The following is a 21173-nucleotide window of genomic DNA, read 5'->3' on the forward strand; positions in this document are numbered from 1 at the left end:
CAAAAGCTTACAAATCCAAAGCATTGGCTTTTGAAACTGGCCAGTGCTTTCTCTGATTCCTTGCTATGGTTTCCTCCTCCTGAGCTGGTGGAAGCCACTGATGGGATGGCAGAAAGGACAAAGAAGACAGGGAAAAGAAAATTCGGTCTATTTTTCAAAATGTCATTCTAGCATGACACCATGCTAGAATGACATGTGGCTCTGAGTAAAAGACTCCTTGACTGGAGCTTCCATCATAACTCATCGGAAATAAATCTGACTAGTATTCATGAGGACACAGGTTTGACCCATGGCCTCACTCAGTGGGTTAAGTATCTGGCGTTGCCACGAGCTGTGGTGTAGGTTGCAGACACGGCTTGGATCTGGCATTGCTCTGGCTGGGGCTGTGGTGTAGGCTGGCAGCTCTGATTGGACCCCTAGCCTGGGGATTTCCATATGCTGCGGGTGTGGCCCTGAAAAAACAAAAAGACCCCCCCCCCCCAAAAAGACCACTTGATGTCTGTGTGTCCTCTGCTCCCCAAAGCATTGAGGTCTCACCCCACCCTGCTGGCCCCACAATGCCAGGCTGTGCCTTCCCCAGAGCACAGAGAAACGGCCTGCTTTGGCACAGGCGGGGTGACTAATTCTGCCCAGAGTGCCTGTGACTTCACTGGTTGTAGCAGCAAATGCCCCGTGTCCCCAGAATGTCTTCCATCCGGGGCAATGGGACACAGTGGGCCGCTCCAGCCACAGACCATCACAGCTGGGAGGATGCCAGAGCCAGCAGGACTGCCAATCACCTGGCATCGTGGTTTCAGCCCGTATCCAAAGAGCTGTAGCAGGTCCGTGGACCCCACTCAGAGGCTTCGGGGAAGGTGGGGTGGGGGCAGGGGGCACACAGCTTCAGTCTCCACACACAGCAGAGCCATCTGACCTATTGGGCTACATTTTGAACAATGTCTTGCCCATCAGCAAAGGCAAAAGTGAGTTTGAAGAACACAGATGCAATATGTGACCATTGTGGGACAAAAGGCCATAGAGAGGTGCAGTGACGGTGAAGAGTCAGGGCTGGGTCCTTGTCCACGTGCATGCAGTTCCTCTGTGCCTTGCTCGAGCCCCCTGTCCCTGTGATGCCTCAGCCAGAAACTCTGCGCTCCTGATGCTCCAAACCTGCCCAGAAAACAAGGAACCAGGTGTAGTCCCTGAGTCTTCGGGAGGTAGAGGCGTCACTGGAGTCTCATCACAGTGAAGAAAACTCAAGGGTCTTTCCTATCAGATAATATCACTTAGAAGATCCCTTGCAAACTGAATTGCGTTTCTGGGCATATGAAACCTATTTCATTGATGCCTCTGCCATTAGTTCAGATCATGGCAGTTGGGTCGGCAGAAAAGGGAAGGAAGTGTCCCCTGGGAATAGTTCATTTATGTATTTTTCAAAAGTGCACCCTGCTATGCCTTGAAGGCACAGTGGCGAGAGTTACGGTTCTCACCTCAAGAGGGTTATAATCTAAAGGAAAGGCATGATGATAAAGAAGATGCAAACGATGACATTTAGAATGGATCAGCAATGCGGTCCTGCTGAACAGCACAGGAAACTCTATCCGATCACTTGTGGTAGAACATGATGAAAGACAATATGGAGTTCCCGTCGTGGCACAGCAGAAACGAATCCAACTAGGAAGCATGAGGATGAGGGTTCGATCCCTGGCCTCACTCAGTGGGTTAAGGATCCGGCGTTGCCATGAGCTGTGGTGTAGGTCACAGACACAGCTCAGATCTGCCAGCAGCTGTAGCGCTGATTAGACCCCTAGCCTGGCAAACTCCACATGCTGCAAGTGTGGCCCTGAAAAGACAAAAGACAAAATAATAAAAAAAAAAAAAGACATTGTGAGAATGTGAGAAAAAGAATGTGTATAGAGGTAGGACCAGGTCACTTTGCTGTACAGCAGACATTGACAGAATGTGGTAAATCAAGTATACTTTAATTTTTTTTTAAAAAGCAAGCAGATAACAGGATGGGCAAATCTGGACAGCAGTGCTGAAAGGTGGTTTCAGAGTCCAGAGGAGGGCGTCAAGCTGGTTTGGGGGCTTGTGGGGAAGTCATGGAAGATTCTCAGAGGAAGCTGAGACTAAAGAGTTGGCCAAAGAAGCCGGGCAAAGAAGGTTGTCATCCACGTGGATTCTTACCACAGGCCCCCAGAAAAGGTGACTCGTCCATGAAAGGATGCCTCTTTGAACAGATAAGCACACTTGGGCCCAGAGGATTTCAAGAACTCGCTCCAAGTCTCAGAACTTCCTTGGGGTGGATTTGGATTGGAACACACATGCTTTTGTTCCAAGCCCAGCATTCTTTCCACTTTGGGAGAGGTGGACTTGACTTTTCAAGAGGGCATGGGATGGGCAAAAGACAGATAGCACCCTTAGGTCCCTTGAGGTCCAAGTGGACGGCTCTTGAATGGCAGTGACTTTGTATCTCAAACTATGTTTCCTTGCGCTGAAGATGTGTCCAGAGCTCGGCTGAGAGGATTTGCACCCTTATTTCATGGCTCCATTCAAGATTGTTTGGCATGTCCTATCATAAGGAGAAGAAGCATCTTTGCCTGGATTTTGCTACAGGAATATAGCACAATAAGGCCAATACTCGATCTCTTTAAAATAATCTCACTTGTATTTTGTTTATTATGTGCATTGACATGACTCGAGAAATTGACTGCATATTATGATTTGGTCTGTGTTTCTTCAGAGTTCTTGACTTTAAAAAAAAAAAAGGCTATGATTTCAATTCTAGGCATTGCTCATCTCCAGAGGTTAAGGTCCTATTTGAAAAATGACCTGAACATGGAAATTTTATTTAGAAAGGGAAATTCAAGTGATTTATGACCTCTGGATTTATGAGCATTAAAAAAAAAACACACCCAGCAGTAGCTAGACAGTTTCGAGTTGGTATCGGACTTGAAATTTAACTTGTGAATCAGCCTGGAGTTCTAAGTCAAAGAATATAATCTTCTATCTTCCTTTTGCAAAGCCATGGGGACTTGACATTAAATCATTCCAGCTCCTTTTGATTTATGAAAGAACAATCAACTAAAACCTTAAAGAAAATAAAAACGTTTGTGACATTTATATAATTATTGGTCCAACTCAGTTTGATCTTTAATTCAAGGGATTACTTGGATTCATATATTGTAGAAACATGGCCATAGTGCAAGTATTTGTCAGTAATAAAATGCATTTTCAGACAATATATTGGACCCTTAAGACTATCGGGAGCGTGTAATGTGAGGGACTGGTATGCGGGTGGTAGTTTTATGTGGTCCTTGGCTTACACCGGTGAAGGGGTCAACATGTGGAGGTAATACCGTGAATTGATCCAGGAGATATTTTCTAGATTATGGAGACCTTCAGGATCAAGGAACATAACTCTTTCTTTCAGCAGATAAAGCAAATGAAACTCAGCATGGGTAGATGACATATCTGGGGCTGCACCGATGATTCGGGAAAATGATGTCAAGAGCAGTTTGCGTCAGACAGCCCGTTGTGGTACCCCACTTAGGAAGATCTTCTGGGCCAGGAGGCCCCCATCTCCATTTATCTTTCCAACCAATACGGAGCACCTGCCATGGACCTTGATGTGCCAGGCTCAGAGGATGGAGAGATAATGAACAACTGATGTCAAGAAGGCTGCAGTGTGGTTTGCTGCTGTCCCATATATAACTACAAAACAGGAAGAAAAAAATCATTGTGCATCAGTCTGGTTGGGAGTGGTTTTTATTTTTTATTTTTTTAAAGTTGTATTGAAGTGTAGTTGAGTTACCATGTTGCAATAATTTCTGCTGTTCAACAAAGTGATTCAGTTATATATATGAACACACACCCATTATTTTTCAGATTCTTTTCCCACACAGACCGTCACAGAATTTTGGGCAGAGTTCTCTGTGCTATACATTGACCAATCATTCCATATACCTCAGTGTGCATAGGCCAATCCCACATACCCAGTCCATCACTGCCCCCCCACCTGTCTTCTTTGGTAACCATAAATTTATTTTCAAAGTCTACCAGTCTATTTATGCTCTTCAAACAAGTTCATTTGTATCTTTTTTTTAATTCCATATATAAGTGATATCATATGCTATTTGCCTTTCTCACACTTAGTATGATAATCTCTAGGTCCATCCACACTGCTGTAAATGGCATTATTTCTTTCTTTTCATGGCTGAGTAGTATTCCATTGCATATATGTACCACATTTTTATCCATTCCTCTGTTGATGGACATGGGATGTGATTTTGATGGAAGGAGAGAGAGCTTATATATTTGGAGATAATGGGTTTGGGTCAAATTCAGTGCACATAGACTGGTTTTGAGATGAGTATGTAGCCCAGTGAGGGTTATGAAAGGAGACACAGGGGCTGATATTCCTGGTGAAGGACCAGAGGGATGAAAGCACAGAGCTGTCAAATTAGAGACATGAGTTGAGGAAGAAGCAAAGCCATTGTGCTGCTTGGGCAAGTAGAGGAGATACGGAAGTAGCTGGGAAGTGTGGGAATTTATCCTTGAGTAAGTGGTCCCTGATTATCACGGTAAAGAGTTTGGATTCATATATTAGATCAGGGTTGGCAGACTATGGCTTGTGGCACAAATCTGGCCCACCACTTACTTGTTATCAATAAAGTTTTATTGGGATACAGACACGCCTATTCTTTTTTTCTTTTTAGGGCAATATCTGAAGCATAGAAAGTCCCCAGGCCAGAGGTTGAATCAGAGAAGCAGCTTCTGGCCTACACCACAGCCACAGCAACGTGGGATCTGCAACCTACACCACAGCTTGTGGCAACGCCGGATCCTTAACCTGCTGAATTAGGCCAGGTATGGAACCCATATCCTCATGGATACTATTAGGGTTCTTAACCCACTGAGCCACAATGGGAACTCTCAAACACTCCTGTTAATTTCGCTATTTCCATAGCTGTGTTCATGACACAATGGCAGAGCTTAAAAAGCCTGAAATGTTTGCTCTCTGGCCTTTTAAGAAAAAAGTTTGCTTCCTCCTTTATGAGCCATTGAGGAACCTGGTGGAATTTTTAGTGGAAAGAAGAATCTGGAGCATCCTGGACAGGGAGGGTTCAGGGAATAATTTCCCCATCATCTTTTTCCCCTTTTTTCTTCCCTTCTCTGGCATTAGTGGGGTCCTGTTAAATATTTAACAATCTGCTCTTTGTTGGGGATGGGGTGGGTGGAACGCAAATCTGATTTCTAGAGTTTGCTGATTTTATGGTGTAAATGCTCCCACCACAGTTGATTTTGAACTACTAGGATGAGTTCCTTGAACTCAGGTCTGGAAGAGATGTGTACAGGCAGTCTGGTGTCCACTGAGGGAGGCTCGGTGATTCAGCCAGCAAGCCTGGAAACCCTCAGAGAGAAAAGGCACGGAAAGCTCTCACTGTCTCTGTTGCTTTTCCTGCACAAGCATTAGCCCTTGTGTGATCAGAGAGCCTGTTCCGAGCAGTAGATGTTGAGCCACTTGTTGGAAGCATGGAGGAGAGGCCTCAGGGAGGATGAAGGACTGATTTGCTGAAGTCAAAAATGGGGCTCTAGCCAACAGGACCCAATAGATGGTCTCTTTGTTTGAAGGGTCACCTGGTGATGGATGGCAGCGGGCAGGTGAGAACCTCGCACTGAACTTCGCTCGGTCAGCACCCTGGCTGAGTGACACACCAGCCTGAGGGCTATGGATGGATAGAGTTAATGCCTGTATCCAACATCCGTTACAGAAATGCCTGCAGTGCGCTGGGATACAAATAGAAGTTAAAAAAAAATGCTACCCTCAAGAGCTTGACACTTGAGGAAGAAGAGGTGCAACTATTCAGGCAACTATAGTTCATTGTGGTGGTTGGTGAGACTGGACATTGTATGGTCCTGCCGCCCACAGCCCCGGGTCCTGCGACCTACCATTTACACAGACATGCCTTCTGAGAGCTACACTTTCACTGACATTCTAATAAAGGGTCATATAGAACAGGGATGAGAAATTACGTTTGCATCTTTTGTTGAAGAAAACATTCATTGACTAGCCTACTGCACAGAATACCCCACGATCAATTCCCCTAAGAATTTAGTGCTAGGGAAATTTCTCTTTTATTGAATGCTGTGCTGAAACTTTTGTCAGACCACAAGACTTCTGTGACCTCTATGCCTTTATGGCTTGACTGCTAGGAAACTCCCACTTAATTACATGTAGTGCATCACCCCCATAACCATACGTATCCTAGACTTTAGTGCAATTCTCTGTCCTTTTTGACTGGATTCTCTTCTGCTTCTTTTATATCTGTATCTTTTAAAGCAAACTGGTTGAAATGCTTTCCAGAAACAAATTTTATTCTACGATTACAGTCATTACATTGAAAATTTAGCTATCATGGCATCAATTCATGCAAGTAGATTCTAGATCCAATAAGATTCTCTTATTTTTAGAGCTGAATTTTCTTCCCTGGTGAACAGTTTTAAGTGGATGACCTCTACAATGAAGTGATGCTGGTGTACATGTGCTTATGCCAAAATCATGGCCGTCCTTTCCCCCATCTTGGGCATTCCTGCAGCCTTTCTCCAATTTGCTGGCTTTGACGTGCTGCTCCCAACTCCCCCATCCCACCTGAATCCCTTTGGAATGTCTGCGTCGGTGTTTGGTAGTCATCCAGGCTCCCCTTGCCTGAGCTGGGGCGACCTTACCTCTCTGCCTCTCAGGGGGTCTCTCCAGGACCCTGTGCTATATATAACCCACCCCTCCATCCCTATAGCTGATACTACTGCTTCCCACCCAGGCCTCACGTGGAACAAGTGGGCTGGCACTGCTTCCTGACTCTTCTCCCAGCAAGGTTCAACAGGGATAGTCGAAGAAGTGTTTTGAATATGGAGGCATTCCCATTTGAGAGACAAGCTTTGACCTGGTGAAGAGCAAGCAGCAACCCCATCCTCAGGGTCAGCAGGGACGTTGTCTCCCTAGGATAAATGTCCCTTCCAGAAGCCATGAAAACCTCACAGAGGACAGAAAACCTCAGTGGACGGTAAACTGGGAGTCTGGATGGCTTCTTAGGAGCCCAAATGGGATGTCCCCTAAGCCATCAGAAACCAGCTGAGACATGGAGCTTTACAAACTGCCCTTTTACTTCTCATTTCCTCCTCGGCCACATGTCAATATTTCTTCTTTCAAGGTCACTAACTCGTCTTTCCTTTTTTTTTTTTTTAATGTATGTTTTTTTTTTTTTTCATTATAGCTGGTTTACAGTGTTCTGTCAATTTTTTTACTGTACAGCACGGTGAACCAGTTACACAAACATGTATAGATTATTTTTTCCAACATTATCATGCTCCATCATAAGGGACTAGACATAGTTCCCAGTGCTACACAGTAGGCTCTCATCACTAAATCTTTCCAAAGGCAATAGTCTGCATCTGTTAACCCAAGTTCCCAGTCCATCCCACTCCCCCCACTCCCCCTTGGCAACCACAAGTCTGTTCTCCAAGTCCATGATCTTCTTTTCTGTGGAAAGTTTCATTTGTGCTGTATATTAGATTCCAGATATAAGTGATATCATGTGGTGTTTGTCTTTCTCTTTCTGACTTACTTCACTTAGTATGAGAGTCTCTAGTTCCATCCATGTTGCTGCAAATGGCCTTATTTTGTTCTTTTTTATGGCTGAGTAATGTCTCATCTTTTCTTGCAAGATATTTCCCAATGAAGGGTGTGGCAAAGCTGAAGAATGACGTGCTAAATTACTTTTCTGATAACTGGACTGGCTGTAGATTTCCTTCCCATCCTGCTGATGCCCAGCTCCTCCCATCAAGGTGATTTGCTAGATGTGGGTCCTCTTCTGGGCAAAGGAAATAGGTTAGAAAGCGTTGTCATCAAATTGCAGGTGACTGTGGCTTCTCTGGTTACCTCACTTGGCAATGAAAAACAGGATTGTTATCTAGAAATGGCATGTCCCCCCCACCTGGGCTCTAAAATATTAAACATATATGCACACATGTACACAGACATAAATTAAAGGCATCCCTTGCTTGCCTGAGCCAGAGACACTGCCAATATATAATCAACCAGGAGATTTTTTTTTTCCAGGTGATATTTCCTTCTTTACAAACATTCAGCCATATATTATTGCACTGACAGCAGAATTCATATTACAAGCACTTTTATGTTCTGTAACCGTTATCCAAAGAAGTTTCTGCTTTGCTGAGTGTCGGGTTTACATACACGGACATAAAGCCATGGCTGATTCTCTGTTATGACATCCTTCTTCTCTGATGAGAGAAGACAGGATATCTCTCTGGTTTCTCTGTCACTGGTGAGTTTTCCTCCCTTCTTCCTCCATGAAGGTATATGTCATAACAGAGATCAGCAGCCAGGTAATTCTCTTTCTCTATGCAGAACATATAAACATTGCCAATTGCTGACAAGAAGCTGGTACAGAGAGGGCAGAAGCTTCCACTTGTCACCTGCCTGTTGGCAAATGGAGAGCTTGAAGAATAGCCAGATCCACGCAAGCAGCCTTAGCCCTGTTGAGCGCTGTCCTCACTCCTGAAGGTAGCAGTTGTCCTGAGCTACCCTGGATTCCTCAAGTCCTCTCTCAAACTCCTCTCCTTACACTGCTCTCACCTCTGATCTGTCACCCCCTCCACCTGTCTTCTTCTCGGTTGTCTACGTTCTCCTCTGCATCTCTCCCCATCTCTTCCCCGTTGTCTCTGAGAAAGGGTTCTTCTCTTCATGCCAAGTCTTGCCCTTGCGTTCTCAGTCTAGACTCCTCATTCTTCTTGAGAAACTTGCTTCTGTGAAGCCCATTCTTTCCAGCATATGTAACTTCTCCCAACTGGTCAGTGATGAGCTCTATCTGGCAACTCCAATGGGTCATGTCCAATTAAGGCATCGCCCTCCCCGCTTTCTCAATAATCAGTCTGCACTCACTTACCTTTCTTACTTATCATCTGACTTCACTTCTCAGTTAATATGCATTTAACATCCTTCTTCACGCTCTCGCTTTCCTTCGCTTCTGGGTTATCGCTTTCTCCTGTGTCTTAGGGTATGTTCTTTGCTTATTCTTCTGGCTGATTTTTCTCTGCCTGCCCCTTAAGTCTAGGTTGGGGATGAGCTGAGGATGCATTTCCTGTAAGTAACAGAGTAATTAGCTACTGAACAGTGACTTAAAGAGGAGTGAGATGTCTGAAGGCGAGCAGAGACTGGCATTGCTTTGGTAATCAGCAAAGTGCTGTTAGGCTGGGTGAGCTGGCTTTCGTCTTCAGGCTTATCCTCTCTCACCCAAGGCTTCATGTCCTCACGACCAGCATCCAAAGCAGGAAGGATGTGCAGTTGCAAAAACCATGTTGTTTTTTACATCTTTCCCAGTATCCCGGGCAGAATTTCCTTTGTGTCTCACTGGATAGAACTGTGTTATGGGCCAAGCTGCTCACCTTCAGATGTAAGAGCAGCTGGAAGCAGGGTGGGTAGCCAACGGAAATGGAATTGTCATCATTGTCACTGTGGACCAATCAAGACTCATCCCCTGGCACTGGGAGAAGAGCGAATCTTTTCAGAAGTCAAGGAGTCACCATGGGTAGTGGGTTGGGCTGTGTCCCTCAAAAATGTCTGTCCAAGTCCTAACCTCCCACACCTGTGAATGTGACCTTATTTAGACAAAGTGTCTTAGCAGATGGAATTAAACGATGATCTCAAGATGAGACCATCCTGGATTTAGGGTGTGCCCTAAAGTTAATGACTGGTGTCCTTAGAGGAGAGACTGAGAATTGAGACACAGCGAGACCAAAGGAGAGACTTAAGGAAGAGGACCATGGAAGGAGAGAAGCAGAGATTGAAGTGGTACAGCTTGCAAGCCAGGGATGCCAGGAGTTGCCAGAAGGAAAAGAGGCAAAGGAAGATTCTCCCCCAGAGTCTTTGGAGGGAGGGCAGCTGTGCCGAGACCTTGATTTTGGACTTCTGGCTCCAGAACTGAGAGAATAAAATCCCATTGTTTTAAGCTGCACCCATTAGCTTGGGGTAATTTGTCATGGCAACCCTAGGAAATGAATATGCCGTACTAGTAACTGAACCCTAAGCTGGAGCTCTGTGAGCAGGGAAGACAGAAGGGATGAGGTGCGGTGGGTGGGCAAGTAAGAAATAGAAATGCTTTCTGTCTTTGGCTGCTTTGTTTCACAATATCCTCCCCTGGAGCAACTTTCTCTGCTTCTATGACCTTAGCTTTGACCTTCAAGCCAGAGGCCCTCCAATCTCTGCCTCCACCATCCATTTCTCACCTGGGCCCCAGACCCGTCTTTTATTATGACTGACTCCCTCAGACTCTATCCAGATGTTTCTTGGGCACTCCAGACTCAGCGGTGTCTGGAACCAAATTAACCTTCCTTCCTGAAACCAGTTCTGTTTCTGTTTCATTGAACCCATTCCCTGAGCACACACCAGGGCTTCAACCTCCCTCATATCTGCTGGAAGCACCAAGAGCTTCTATGTAAGATGGTCTTGGAAACTTGTCTGAAACTATACACTCCTTCCCAATTCTACATTGGGAAACTCTCATGAGTTGTTCCCTCTTCCATGTCTATACTCTCTAGAATGAGGTTTAAGCGTGTAGGTTCATTGCCTGCCTTATTTAAAGAGTCAGCCATGGGATGCCAAGATGCCCTCAGGACAGTGTCTCACATATAGTGCTTTAGGGCCCATCACATCTTTGGATGTTCAGTATTGTTAGTGACTCTAGTGTGAAGCAAAGAGTTCTCACTACTTTGAAGCTTCAGAGTCCATTTAGGTAAAAGAATCCTAAGTGTGCAAAGCAGGTTGCTGAAACGCCTAACAACCTGGTATGATTTCTAACTCCTTAGCATGAATTGGGATTTTTCTCTGCTCTGTGGAGCTGGGGCAAATGTAAGACAACGATGGATGCATAATCTCTACTTTTGCGTTTTTTTGTCTGTCCAAATAACCTCACTGTTTACATTTGTTGGCTTCCTGTTATAAGACCTTTACCATAAATATTAACTGATGACAATCCTGCTTCCTCAGTTGGGGTTGGGTCTAAGCATTCACGGGAGGAACACCAGTGGGCTGTTTTAAAAAGGTGAACACCACCACTGGCTGGGAAGAGGAGTCTTCCAAACTTTGGAAGTCTCACTTCCCTGTACTTTCTCAAGTACCCAGAGCTGGGTGCTTGTGGATGGTATTGCATTTTCCTTTCGAATCGGCATTGCCAGTGCTCCATGCCTTTGCCATGGGTCTGGAAAGCCCCACTCTTCCTCAGCCCTCCCCAGGCCTCAAGGCTCAAAGCCTGTGTCCATCTCTCATGTAACTTTATCGCTTTGTTATTTCTTGCATAGTTGCTTCTACCTGTTAAGCTTATCCCCATAAGGTAAAGGCCATGTCACTTTACTCACATTTATCATTTATTTGCCCATTTATCACTCACAAATACAGATGGAGCCCTTACTATGACAAAATAATAGTAGTAAGATGCAGGAGCTCATGGTGGGGATACACACACATCGAAGCAACTACAACACTGCACGTTGGGATCCTTGGCGTGGTGGAGAACAGGAGTGGGGCGGGATGAGGAGACCTAACATTGCCTTGGGAGGGAGCGAGGCTCCCGCAGGGACTGATCTAATGGAGGTTTGAAGGACAAGAAGAGTTAGCCAGCAACTAGGCTGCATGATTCCTTTTTAGGTGCCCTAGCATCTATCGTATGTTTGGTATATACTAGGGAATTAATAGATGCTTATTAAATACATAGATGGGTGGATGGGCGAGGAAATAAAGAGATGAATGGTTGAGTTGATAAATGGATGGGCAGATGGATGTGTGGCTAAACTAAATGAAAAGATGCTTTAAGGATAAGCAGAATGAATGGTAAGCAGATGGATGGATAAATGGAAGGATGGGTGGATGTACGGGTGATGGGTGGATGATTAGCTTTGACAATTCTCAGTGGAGGGTATTGTCATTTGGACAATTTTTTCCCACCAGTTACAGCATACAAATCCTCATGATGTTATGTATGTTAATTTGGTCAATGTTTTACTAAAGAAAGATAAAGGTCCCGTTGGTCCCATAAGCATATTTTGAGCCCTGGGCTGATTGCTGAGATGTTCAAGGAGATCCCTCATGAGCAGAAAGGTGGCAGCGCAGAGTGACAGATGTCGTGGGTATGAGGAGTCCTGGGAGGAGAGATGAGGCCCTGAGCCTCCTCCAGCCGGATCTGCTCCCTTGATCTAGGCTCACTTGGCCCAGCTTCTCCTCTTACCCAGAGGAGTCATCCTGCTGCTTTGTTTAGCACCTGCCTCCCCCTGCTGATGTTAAGCTCCAGGAGGGCAGGGACCATGTCTGGCTTGGCTCTTTATTTTTCGCCAACACTAATCACAGGATCTGACAGAGGCTAAGTTTTCAAGAAATAAGTAATGATTAGAGTTCCTGCTGTGGCACAACAGGGTCGGGCATCTCTGGAGCACTGGCACGCAGATTGGATCCCAGGCCCAGCACAGTGGGTTAAGGATCCGTTGTTGCCGCCGTAGCTGTGGCTCGGATTTCTGGCCTGGGAACACCATATGCTGCAGGGAGGCCAAAAAAGAAAAAAATACATATACGTATATATGTATATAAACACTAATTGATTGAATGAGCATGATAAACGGAAGATGATCAGCATTCTTGCAGCTGGAGGGAGACTGTTCCCGTTGGAGGTCAGAAAGGATTTCCTGGTAGAAGGAGGAGCAGGTGCAAAGGTTCAGAGGGACAGTGCAGGCAGCTCGGTCACCCCGGAGGCACAGGGGTAGAAGGGGGTGACGAAGGGGGACAGGCAGCCACGGCCCACCCCTGGAGGCCAGACAGCCTCCCTCTGGGAACAGGGTGTAAGGGAAGGCTTTTCAACAGGAAAGTCAGTGCCTCCGCGCCGTCTTTTCCACAGGTCCTGGGCACGGAGGGGATGAGAGACAGGGCAGCTCTGCCACATGGTCACAGGGGTCAGACTCTCCATCACAGCAGGAGAGGATGTCCTTGCTGGGATTTTCTTGAGCAAAGTCCTAAACCTGTCTGGGCCCCAGCGGTCCCATCTGCAAGGGGAGAGTTTGAGCAGACACCTCAGGATCCCTGCAGCCGGGCACATGCCATGACCTCAGTGTGAAAGCCAGCTCTCCATGCGGTGGACGCGCTAACATCCCCCTCAAGCACTGCCCGTGTGGATAATGGTCCTTTTAAAGCCACTCAGTGTTATACTGACGGAAATTAAATTAGCCATCATCGTGGGCAATCAGTGGCTATGGGGCTGTTAGAGGTGATAAAGGCGTTGCTCTTGAACCCCAGTCAATTATGCCCAATGCAGCCAGGGGAGGGGACAGCTGCTTCCGATTGGAAGGGCCGTGGGGAGCTCCCCCCCCCAACTAAAGGCACAGGTGCTAACCTCACCTCCACTGTTGTTCCTTATTGGGACAGGCACTGAGAGTTGATGTGCCCCTGGGAACGCTGCCCTTTGGAGGGAGGCTAAAGGTGACTTTAGGGGTGTTGGGGGGAATCTGGGGTCCTGGGAGGGGGTGGGGGCCAGACAGACTCAGAGGCTCCCTCCAAACAGGCAGCTGAGGCACATCAGGGAAATCCACAGAGGTGGACACTGCCGGTCTGCACCTTAGGGCAAGGTGGGTCCCTTCTCTGACCCTCGGGCTCCTCATCCCCCCGGTAAGCGTAATGGGAACTGGTCATCCCCCCAGTAAGTGTAATGGGAACTGGGTCACCAGAACCTTCGGATAATTTTGAGATGATTTATGCCAGGTCCTGGCTGAGCAGGATTCAGTAAATGTAAACTTCCTTCCTGTCATGAGGGGCAGAGCTGGGCAAGGACTTAGGCTCTGCCCAGGGCCGAGCACCATTTCTGGCCCCTTGCCCTGGCTCTAGACCAGAGGCCTGGGCCCCTTCCCCCACGGCTCTAGGGCTCATCCACCTGTTCTCTCTATGTGGGGGGCGGGCAGCAGCGGGAAGGGGAAATGCAACATCTCGGAAACCGCAAGCGGAGGCGTTGTTCCTTGCGTCTGTCCCTGTGTGTGTAGCTGGACAAACTAGAGGACGTCTCGGACCCTCTGTTTTTCCTTCTCTAAAAGAGGTTGAGGTAGAAGGAAATAAGACCATATATTCAGTCCCGCTCTAACGCTTGTTTTGAAAACACGAATTCGCCCCAACACAGTCTAGTTAGCAGGGAACAGTGGAGCCCAGACTGGCTGTCATGCTTGCATAGCTGTGATTCCAACCTGAGACAAACCGGGCAAGCACTAGGTGGGAGCAGATGAGACTCAGGACCCAGTTGGGCAGAGCCACGTGGGAACACACAGTGCGCATGCTCGCCCCTCAAGCATCTCTCACTCCCGTGGGCGTGGTCGTGACCGTGGGCTTCCAGCTTCCTCCTAAAACTCCAGATTACCCGCTCCCACCACGCTGAGTAGCTCAGGAGCTGCGCCCTTTCCGACGCCCACTGCCCCAGGCAAACTTCAGGCCTTTTTCATTTTCTTTTTCCTTCAGAAAAAGCACCACACTTTTTGTAGTATTCATGCATGCCTTTCTCAAGGAGTTAACATATGTAAAGCTGTGCTATGATTTAAAAAAATTCTTATCTATTGAAAAAATAAAGGTGAGATTCACATAACATCCAGTTAACCATTTTTAAACGAAAAATTCCATGGTGCTTAGGACATTTATGATGTGCAAACGTTACCTATGTTAAGTTCCAAAATATTTTCATCAACTCCCAAATTTCATCATCTTCTCTTCTTATAGTATGTTCTTGACAAAACTTTGGGGTGTGCAGCCTAACCCCTTTTTTCTCCACAAGCCCTGTGGTTTTTATTGTGTCATTTTTCAAAGTAGATGGGTTTATAGCAGAACCGACGCTACATAAGCCTGTCTACGTATTTGTTGATACTGACTGTTAGTCTATTAGGCTGCAGTTTCCAGAGTAGTCACACGGATAGGAGATAGAAATAGATATAGATTAACTAAAGATAGGTTATATAGGTATAGTAAGTATAAGTAATAAGGATGATGCATACAGTGGAATATTACTCAGCCATAAATAAGAATGAGATATTGCCGTTTGCAACAACATAGATGGACCTAGAGATTATCATAATAAGTGAAGTCAAAGACATATTATATCACATATATATGGAATCCAAAAATAATACAAATGGATTTACTTATAACACAGACTCATAAATATAGAAAACAAACTTGTGATTATCAAAGAGGACACAGCATGGAGGAGAGATAAAATTAGGAGTTTGGGATTAACACACACACACTATTATATATAAAAGAGATAAACAAAAAGGATTCACCATATAGCACAGGGAACCATATTCAATATCTTGTAACCAATAACCTGTGGTGGAAAAGGATTTGAAAAGCAAAACAAACAACAACAACAATGTATATGTATACACACATGTACGCACAACTGCATCACTTTGTGGTACACCTGAAAATAACACAATACTGTACATCAACTCTACTTCAATTTATTATAATTTCTTCTTAGTGTATAAATGAATAATACTATATTAAGTATTATTATATGTTAATACATATTAGATATTTCTATAGCTAGCTAGCTAGCTCTCTCTTTATGTATCCATCTGCTGTAAGGAATTGGCTCATGCAGTTACAGAGGCTGAGAAGTCCCCGTCTGCCGTCAGCAGGCTGGAGACCCAGAACTGACGGTGGAGTTCCAGTCTGAGTCCTGCCCGATGTCCCAGCTTGAAGACTGTTCGTCAGAGCGAGGGAATTCTTTCTTAATTAGCCTTATGTTCCTCTTAGACCTTCGGTGGGTTGGAGGAGGCCCACCCACAACCTGCTTTACTCAGTCCATGTATTCAAATGTTAACCTCATCCAGAAAAACCCTCCCAGACACACAGAACCATGGTTGACCAAAAGTCAAGGCCCCTCGTGGCCCAGTCAAGTTGACCCATCACAGTAACTATCACACTGACTAAGGACATGCAGCCCCAAGGAGAGTGCCGCTGTAGATGTCACTGGGAGGTCCTCAACTGCCATGGAAAGAGGGGAGGAGACCCTGGCTTCGTTTCTCGGTGTCTCCCTGGTGCTGCCTTCCTCTGGATGCTGACCTTGAACTCAGGTGCTGTCTCTGGTCCTCCCTTCCCCACCCCAATATGGCATCTGCCTCCTCCACTCCTTTGGTTCCCAGTGACCTCCTTGTTGTCATAATAAGTGGTCATTTTTCTATCTTTCTGTTGCTCAACGAGCTCCCTTGGAGGTCCCGTAGATACCTTAAACTGTGAGCAAAACTGAGCTCATTTTCTTCTTTATCAAACCTGTCGTGGGTTACCAATCCCAGAAAAGAGCTCCAAAACAATAATGGTTATAGATGCACCAAAATGGGAGCACGGCACTAAGAAAAAAGTATTTGGATGTGTCCTGGAACCTCCAAGTAACTATGTTCTTACTTATAGCAATAACAGGAATAAAGGAATTATGATCTCCCATGGGAACCTGTCTTGTGGTTACTTTGATGGTCCTTCATCCTTTTATATTCCAGTAACCAACCCTGCAGTTACCATGTTAAAAAAAAAAAAAAATATATATATATATATATATATATATATATACCCAGTTTATATCACCTGGAAGGGTTTATTCTGTCCAAAGCCAAAGCCAAAAAACCCATTTCAAAGTGATTTGGCCCCAAATTGAGGGTGATCATGGTATTTCCAAAAGAACTAGAGTCAGAAGGAAAGTTTGGCTGTTTGATTCAATTCACTTCCTTATTTGGAGAGAATATTATCTTCGCTTCTCTTCCACCACTTGGAGGTAATAGCTTAGGAATGATAACAATGATAATATTAACACTAATCGTGATTACTATGGGTCAGGCACCATTCTAAGGTTGTTTGCGTCTATTACCTTATTTAATTCTTGCGACAGAGAGATACCATTGGTATATGCACTTCACTAGGAGGAATCTCACCTACAGTCACACAAGCGGTACGTGACAGAGGCAGACTCTGAGCCAGGCTCTGAGCCAGGCGGAGGGTGTGTTCTGAATCGCTCTCTTTGCTGTCGCATTGAAGACCTTGTATCACCCACCTCCCCACACACATTATATACTTGCCTCTGGGATGCCCTCTTCGATGCCCTGGAAGTTTTCTGCTTCCTTTCAAAGCACAAAGCAGAAAGGCAGCTCCGCAGCAATGAACAATCTCCAGGTTTGGGTCTCGACTCAGCCACAGCTCATGCTCGCGGCCTTGGATGAGTTATTTATCTTCTCTGAGTCTCGGTTTCCTCCTTTGTAAAGTAAGGATAATCGTGTTGTGAGGATATGTGACCTTAAATGTGGGCACTGCACTTAGCAAAGTGTCCAGCCTGCCGTCAGCACTCCGTAGATGGCAGTCATTTTTATGGTGCCATTATTGTTGCTGTAGTTTTCACGCAGTGCACTGTCAAGGCCTCGTGCCCATGCTTGCCCTCAGGGCCTAGGGTAAGACCTAGCCTTTCACAGGCACTTAATTAAAAATTTGTTGGATGGAGTTTAATATTCTTGGGTGGACTCCATGTATCTTGTTATGCCTCATTCAAGACAGATGACCAACCTTTTCAAAAGGCACGCTTAGGTTGGTCGTTTCCTTTGCACATGAGTGTTCACAACAGTTGAAAATATGTGTGCAATATATTTTTTTGTGTGTGCTGCCAGGTCTTCGTCATCTTTTAATTAAAAGTACTTTTTATTGAATGTTAAACTGTCAAGATTGTCTTTGTGTAAAGAGTGGGGAGGTTGCCATGGAGAGGTTGATGTTGCTATGTGACTCTTGTGTCAGAACCGGAATCAAAATGGTAACGGTCATGTCAATTCCGATTAAAAAAAGGATCCCCAACAGCTTCATTAAAAAGGAGAACTTTTATTTCTTCCTTTCTTGTCATAGTGCCAAGAATAACAGAAGGGGAAATATTGGATTTTGTAAAGAGGCAGACAATAGGGCCAGCTGCCTGCACTGTGAATGGCAGGAAAGTTCATATCAATTTGCTAGAGGAGTCATGGTTGGCCCCCTTTCTCCGGATTGGCTGCTCCCTGGGAGGGCTCTTTCTTCTTTCCTTTCTGTTTTTTCCTCCCTTCCTCCCTCTTTTCTTCCCTCCTTTCCCCCCTCCCTCCCTTCCTTCCTCCTCTCCCTCCTTCCCTCTCTCCCTTCCTTCTTGTGGCCATCTGGTCATTTTTGACTTTGACCCAACATCTCAGTGGGTTGAGGGAACAGGTGCCTCAGCCCTCCCTGTGGGATTCATCCTGCCAAGCAAGGTCCAAGGACTTGGTCGGGTCCTACAGATTATAAACAAGTGTAGACTCACCTTGGCTGTTCCCAGCTGGCTCAGCTCTGGACAGAACGTTGCCCTGCACTTGAACTCTTCCTTTGCACATGCAGATGCATGGACAAAGTAATCCTTGTGTTTCGAGAGGGTTTTGCTCTAGCCTAGACTCTGAGCGTCCCTGTGACTTTCCAGCCAGTGCCCTTTGGCAAATGCGCTTCCTTTCTCCAGGAATACCTTCCTTTCTCCTTGCCACCCAATTTTTTTCTCTTCAAGACTCAGATGTAGTCTTTAATGACTCTTTGCCGTCTGGCCTCATAGTCAAGTGTGCGGGCCCTGGAAGCAGTATGCTTGCATGGCCCTGTACCAGCTGAGTGCCTTGAGTACCTGGACCACCTCGCTGTGCCCAGATGCTCTGAGTCCTGATGGGTGAAGGGAGGGTTGTGGGGGAAGGGAAGGTTGCCATCTTCTCTCTCCACCACCTGCTCTAGTGGGCTCTCATGAATGCACTGTGGCTTTCTGAGCACTACCAGGTTTCTTATTACAGTTTGTCAAGGGATCAGAGTTTTAGTAGCAAGGGAACAGAGACTAAGTCAGCAAGTCAATTGGTGTTACCTGTGGCAAGGTCTTATTGTCCAAATACGGCTTTTAATAGGACTGCATCTGAGAGGTCTTCCTCTCTCCTGAAGAGGGTTTTGCTCTGAGTTATCTCAGGATGCCAGTGTCTCCTGGTCCATCTCAATGAATACAATAATTTCTTTTTTGAAGTGCTTCATAATCGTGTTTCAGTCTTGGTAGACTTGGCCTGAGTGGTTACCTAACCAAGGGAACTTTTGCAAAAGCTTCTGCTACATGTCCAGCACAGATGTAGATCCTACACACTACATGATGAGCGTAAACAGGGAGGCTACATCTTTCGGTGCTTGAGTCCAGCAGAGAAGACGCTATGGATCAAAGTCTGTCCATCCCAGAGATGTCAACATCTTAACTCCCTGCACATATGACTTTATTTGGAAATGGGTCTTTGCAGACGGTCAAGTTGAGGTCATTAAGGTGGGACCCACTCCAATATGACTCTGTCCTTAGGAAAATCTGGACACAGACATGTCCTCACAAAGGGACAAAGTCATGTGAAGAGGAAGGCAGGAACCAGGTGATGTGTCTAGAGCCCAAGGAGCATCAAAGATCACCAGCACAGGGGGAGGGACCTGGGATAGATGCCCCCTCACAGCCCTTTGAAGGAACCAACCCTACAGAGCCCCAGAACTCAGACTTCCAGACTCCACATCTGTGACAAATTTCTGATGTCTGAGCCACTCTGTTTACACTCTTTGGTTAAGGCACCTAAAAATAATAGATGAGACCTCATCCAGATCCAGAAAACCCTGAAGCGAGATGGCAGGTGTTAAATACCATGTGGGGTTAGGCGTTCTCAGAGCAAAGCGAGAGGACAGATGACACCCAGGAAGCCTTCCTGGAGGCGGCAGCTCTGTGCTGGGCTTCAGAAGATGAGTGCAACTGAGATCTCTAGAGATGACGTGTAGGAGTGAGCGGGAGATGGCAGGGTTAATGAAGGATGTGGGTGACAGGCCTTTTCAGTCTGGTTTGTCTGATGGAATTGCCTTCTTCCGAAGTTATTTGTTGAATTGCACTGCAGTGTCTCATCCAAGAAGAAACTGCCCCTTCCCTGCCCCTACGCCGCCATGGAATTCCCTGCTTCGCACTAACTCAGTCTTCCCATGAGAGGTTTTGGCTTGAGAAAGCATCCCGTGCAACGGAAAGCTGACCGTCTGTGCCTGTCCTCGGGGCTGGGATTCGTGGAGTTGCTGGTTGTCTGGACGGTCCACCTTGGGTGGGCGTGTTGGAGATTAGCGCTGACAGCATCCACCTTCTTCAGTGGAACGTTGTACCAGCACACGGTGGCCAGCGACGGCAGCATCCCAGGCCATCGATTCTAGGATAGAGACTTCCGGACAGATCTCCAGAGGCCTGCTGGTTCGGAATTCCTAAGCGTTGAATCATGGCATGCTGGAGGGTTTGGGGGCCGAGGGATTCCCATCACAATGCCAGGAACCTGAGTCAGTATGACGTCACCGATCGTGACCAATGGACCGCATGAAGACGCTGACGGCTCGAGGGTGGCGGGGGTGGGGCACAGACGCTCTCGGTGCTGCCTTCCTAACTCTAAGTCTGGTCTGAGATCGGAAGCTCATCGAGAAAGCCGCGGGGCCCCAGCCTGCCTCCCCACCCCCCGCCTCTCCTTCGGCATCCAGGCTTTCCCTGAGCCCTGTTGCCTTGGCTGGCCATTTGGTGATTTGGGACCCTGGTAACCCTGCGCGTCCTCGAGGGTTCTGGCGGGGTGAGCTCCCCACGTGCCCCTCGGTACCGGCTCTGTGTGCCTGTCAGTGGCATGTCTGGATGTTACCTTGATGTGTATCTGTGCCTGTTTGCCTGCACCCGCGTACGTGCTGAGTCCATGTGTTTCTACACGTGCAGATAGGTGTTCTGCCTGTAGGCGTGTGAGGAGTGTGATGGGGGTGTGGGGGGGGTCTTAGGGTCGTACCCCTGCCGTGTCCTGGGGCGGAGCTCAGTCTTGTGTGTGTGGGTACATGGAACGTGCAGGTGTCCTGTGTCAGCGTACAGAAGGGTGTGTTGGGTGGCATGTGTGTGTCTGGACGTGGCTCTGGGGTGTGGGGAGTTCTCGTGTGTGTGTCCATGGTGAAAGAGGTCAGTCCATCTTCACCTTGGATTCTGGTCTTCGGAGGACCACATTTTCCAGATTGTTCCAGCCTTCGCCCCAACTGCAAATTGCACCTTCCTCTCCCTCCCTCTCTCTCTCCCTCTCTC

General features: G+C 46.6%; 1 protein-coding gene and 1 long non-coding RNA gene across 4 annotated transcripts in view; one reads left to right on the forward strand and one right to left on the reverse strand.

Moving 5' to 3' along the window:
- The window catches only part of LOC146401912 (uncharacterized), a 163874-nt gene that overhangs the window by 122491 nt on the left and 20210 nt on the right, over positions 1 to 21173 (forward strand). The window lies entirely within an intron of this gene.
- LOC146401913 (uncharacterized) lies at positions 1943 to 20383 on the reverse strand. The gene is made up of 6 exons (XR_014809344.1): positions 18369 to 20383; positions 17143 to 17315; positions 8946 to 9140; positions 7605 to 7850; positions 3339 to 3693; positions 1943 to 3070 (listed from the first exon to the last, which is right to left on the reverse strand). It is a non-coding gene; the product is annotated as an uncharacterized LOC146401913 (long non-coding RNA).

Source organism: Sus scrofa, chromosome 7 (genome assembly GCF_054392235.1).
Source record: "Sus scrofa isolate SSC_HxYL_T2T_F1_AM1 chromosome 7, Sscrofa_HxYL_maternal_Yorkshire_Landrace_v2.0, whole genome shotgun sequence".
In the NCBI taxonomy this organism is placed as follows: domain Eukaryota; kingdom Metazoa; phylum Chordata; class Mammalia; order Artiodactyla; family Suidae; genus Sus; species Sus scrofa.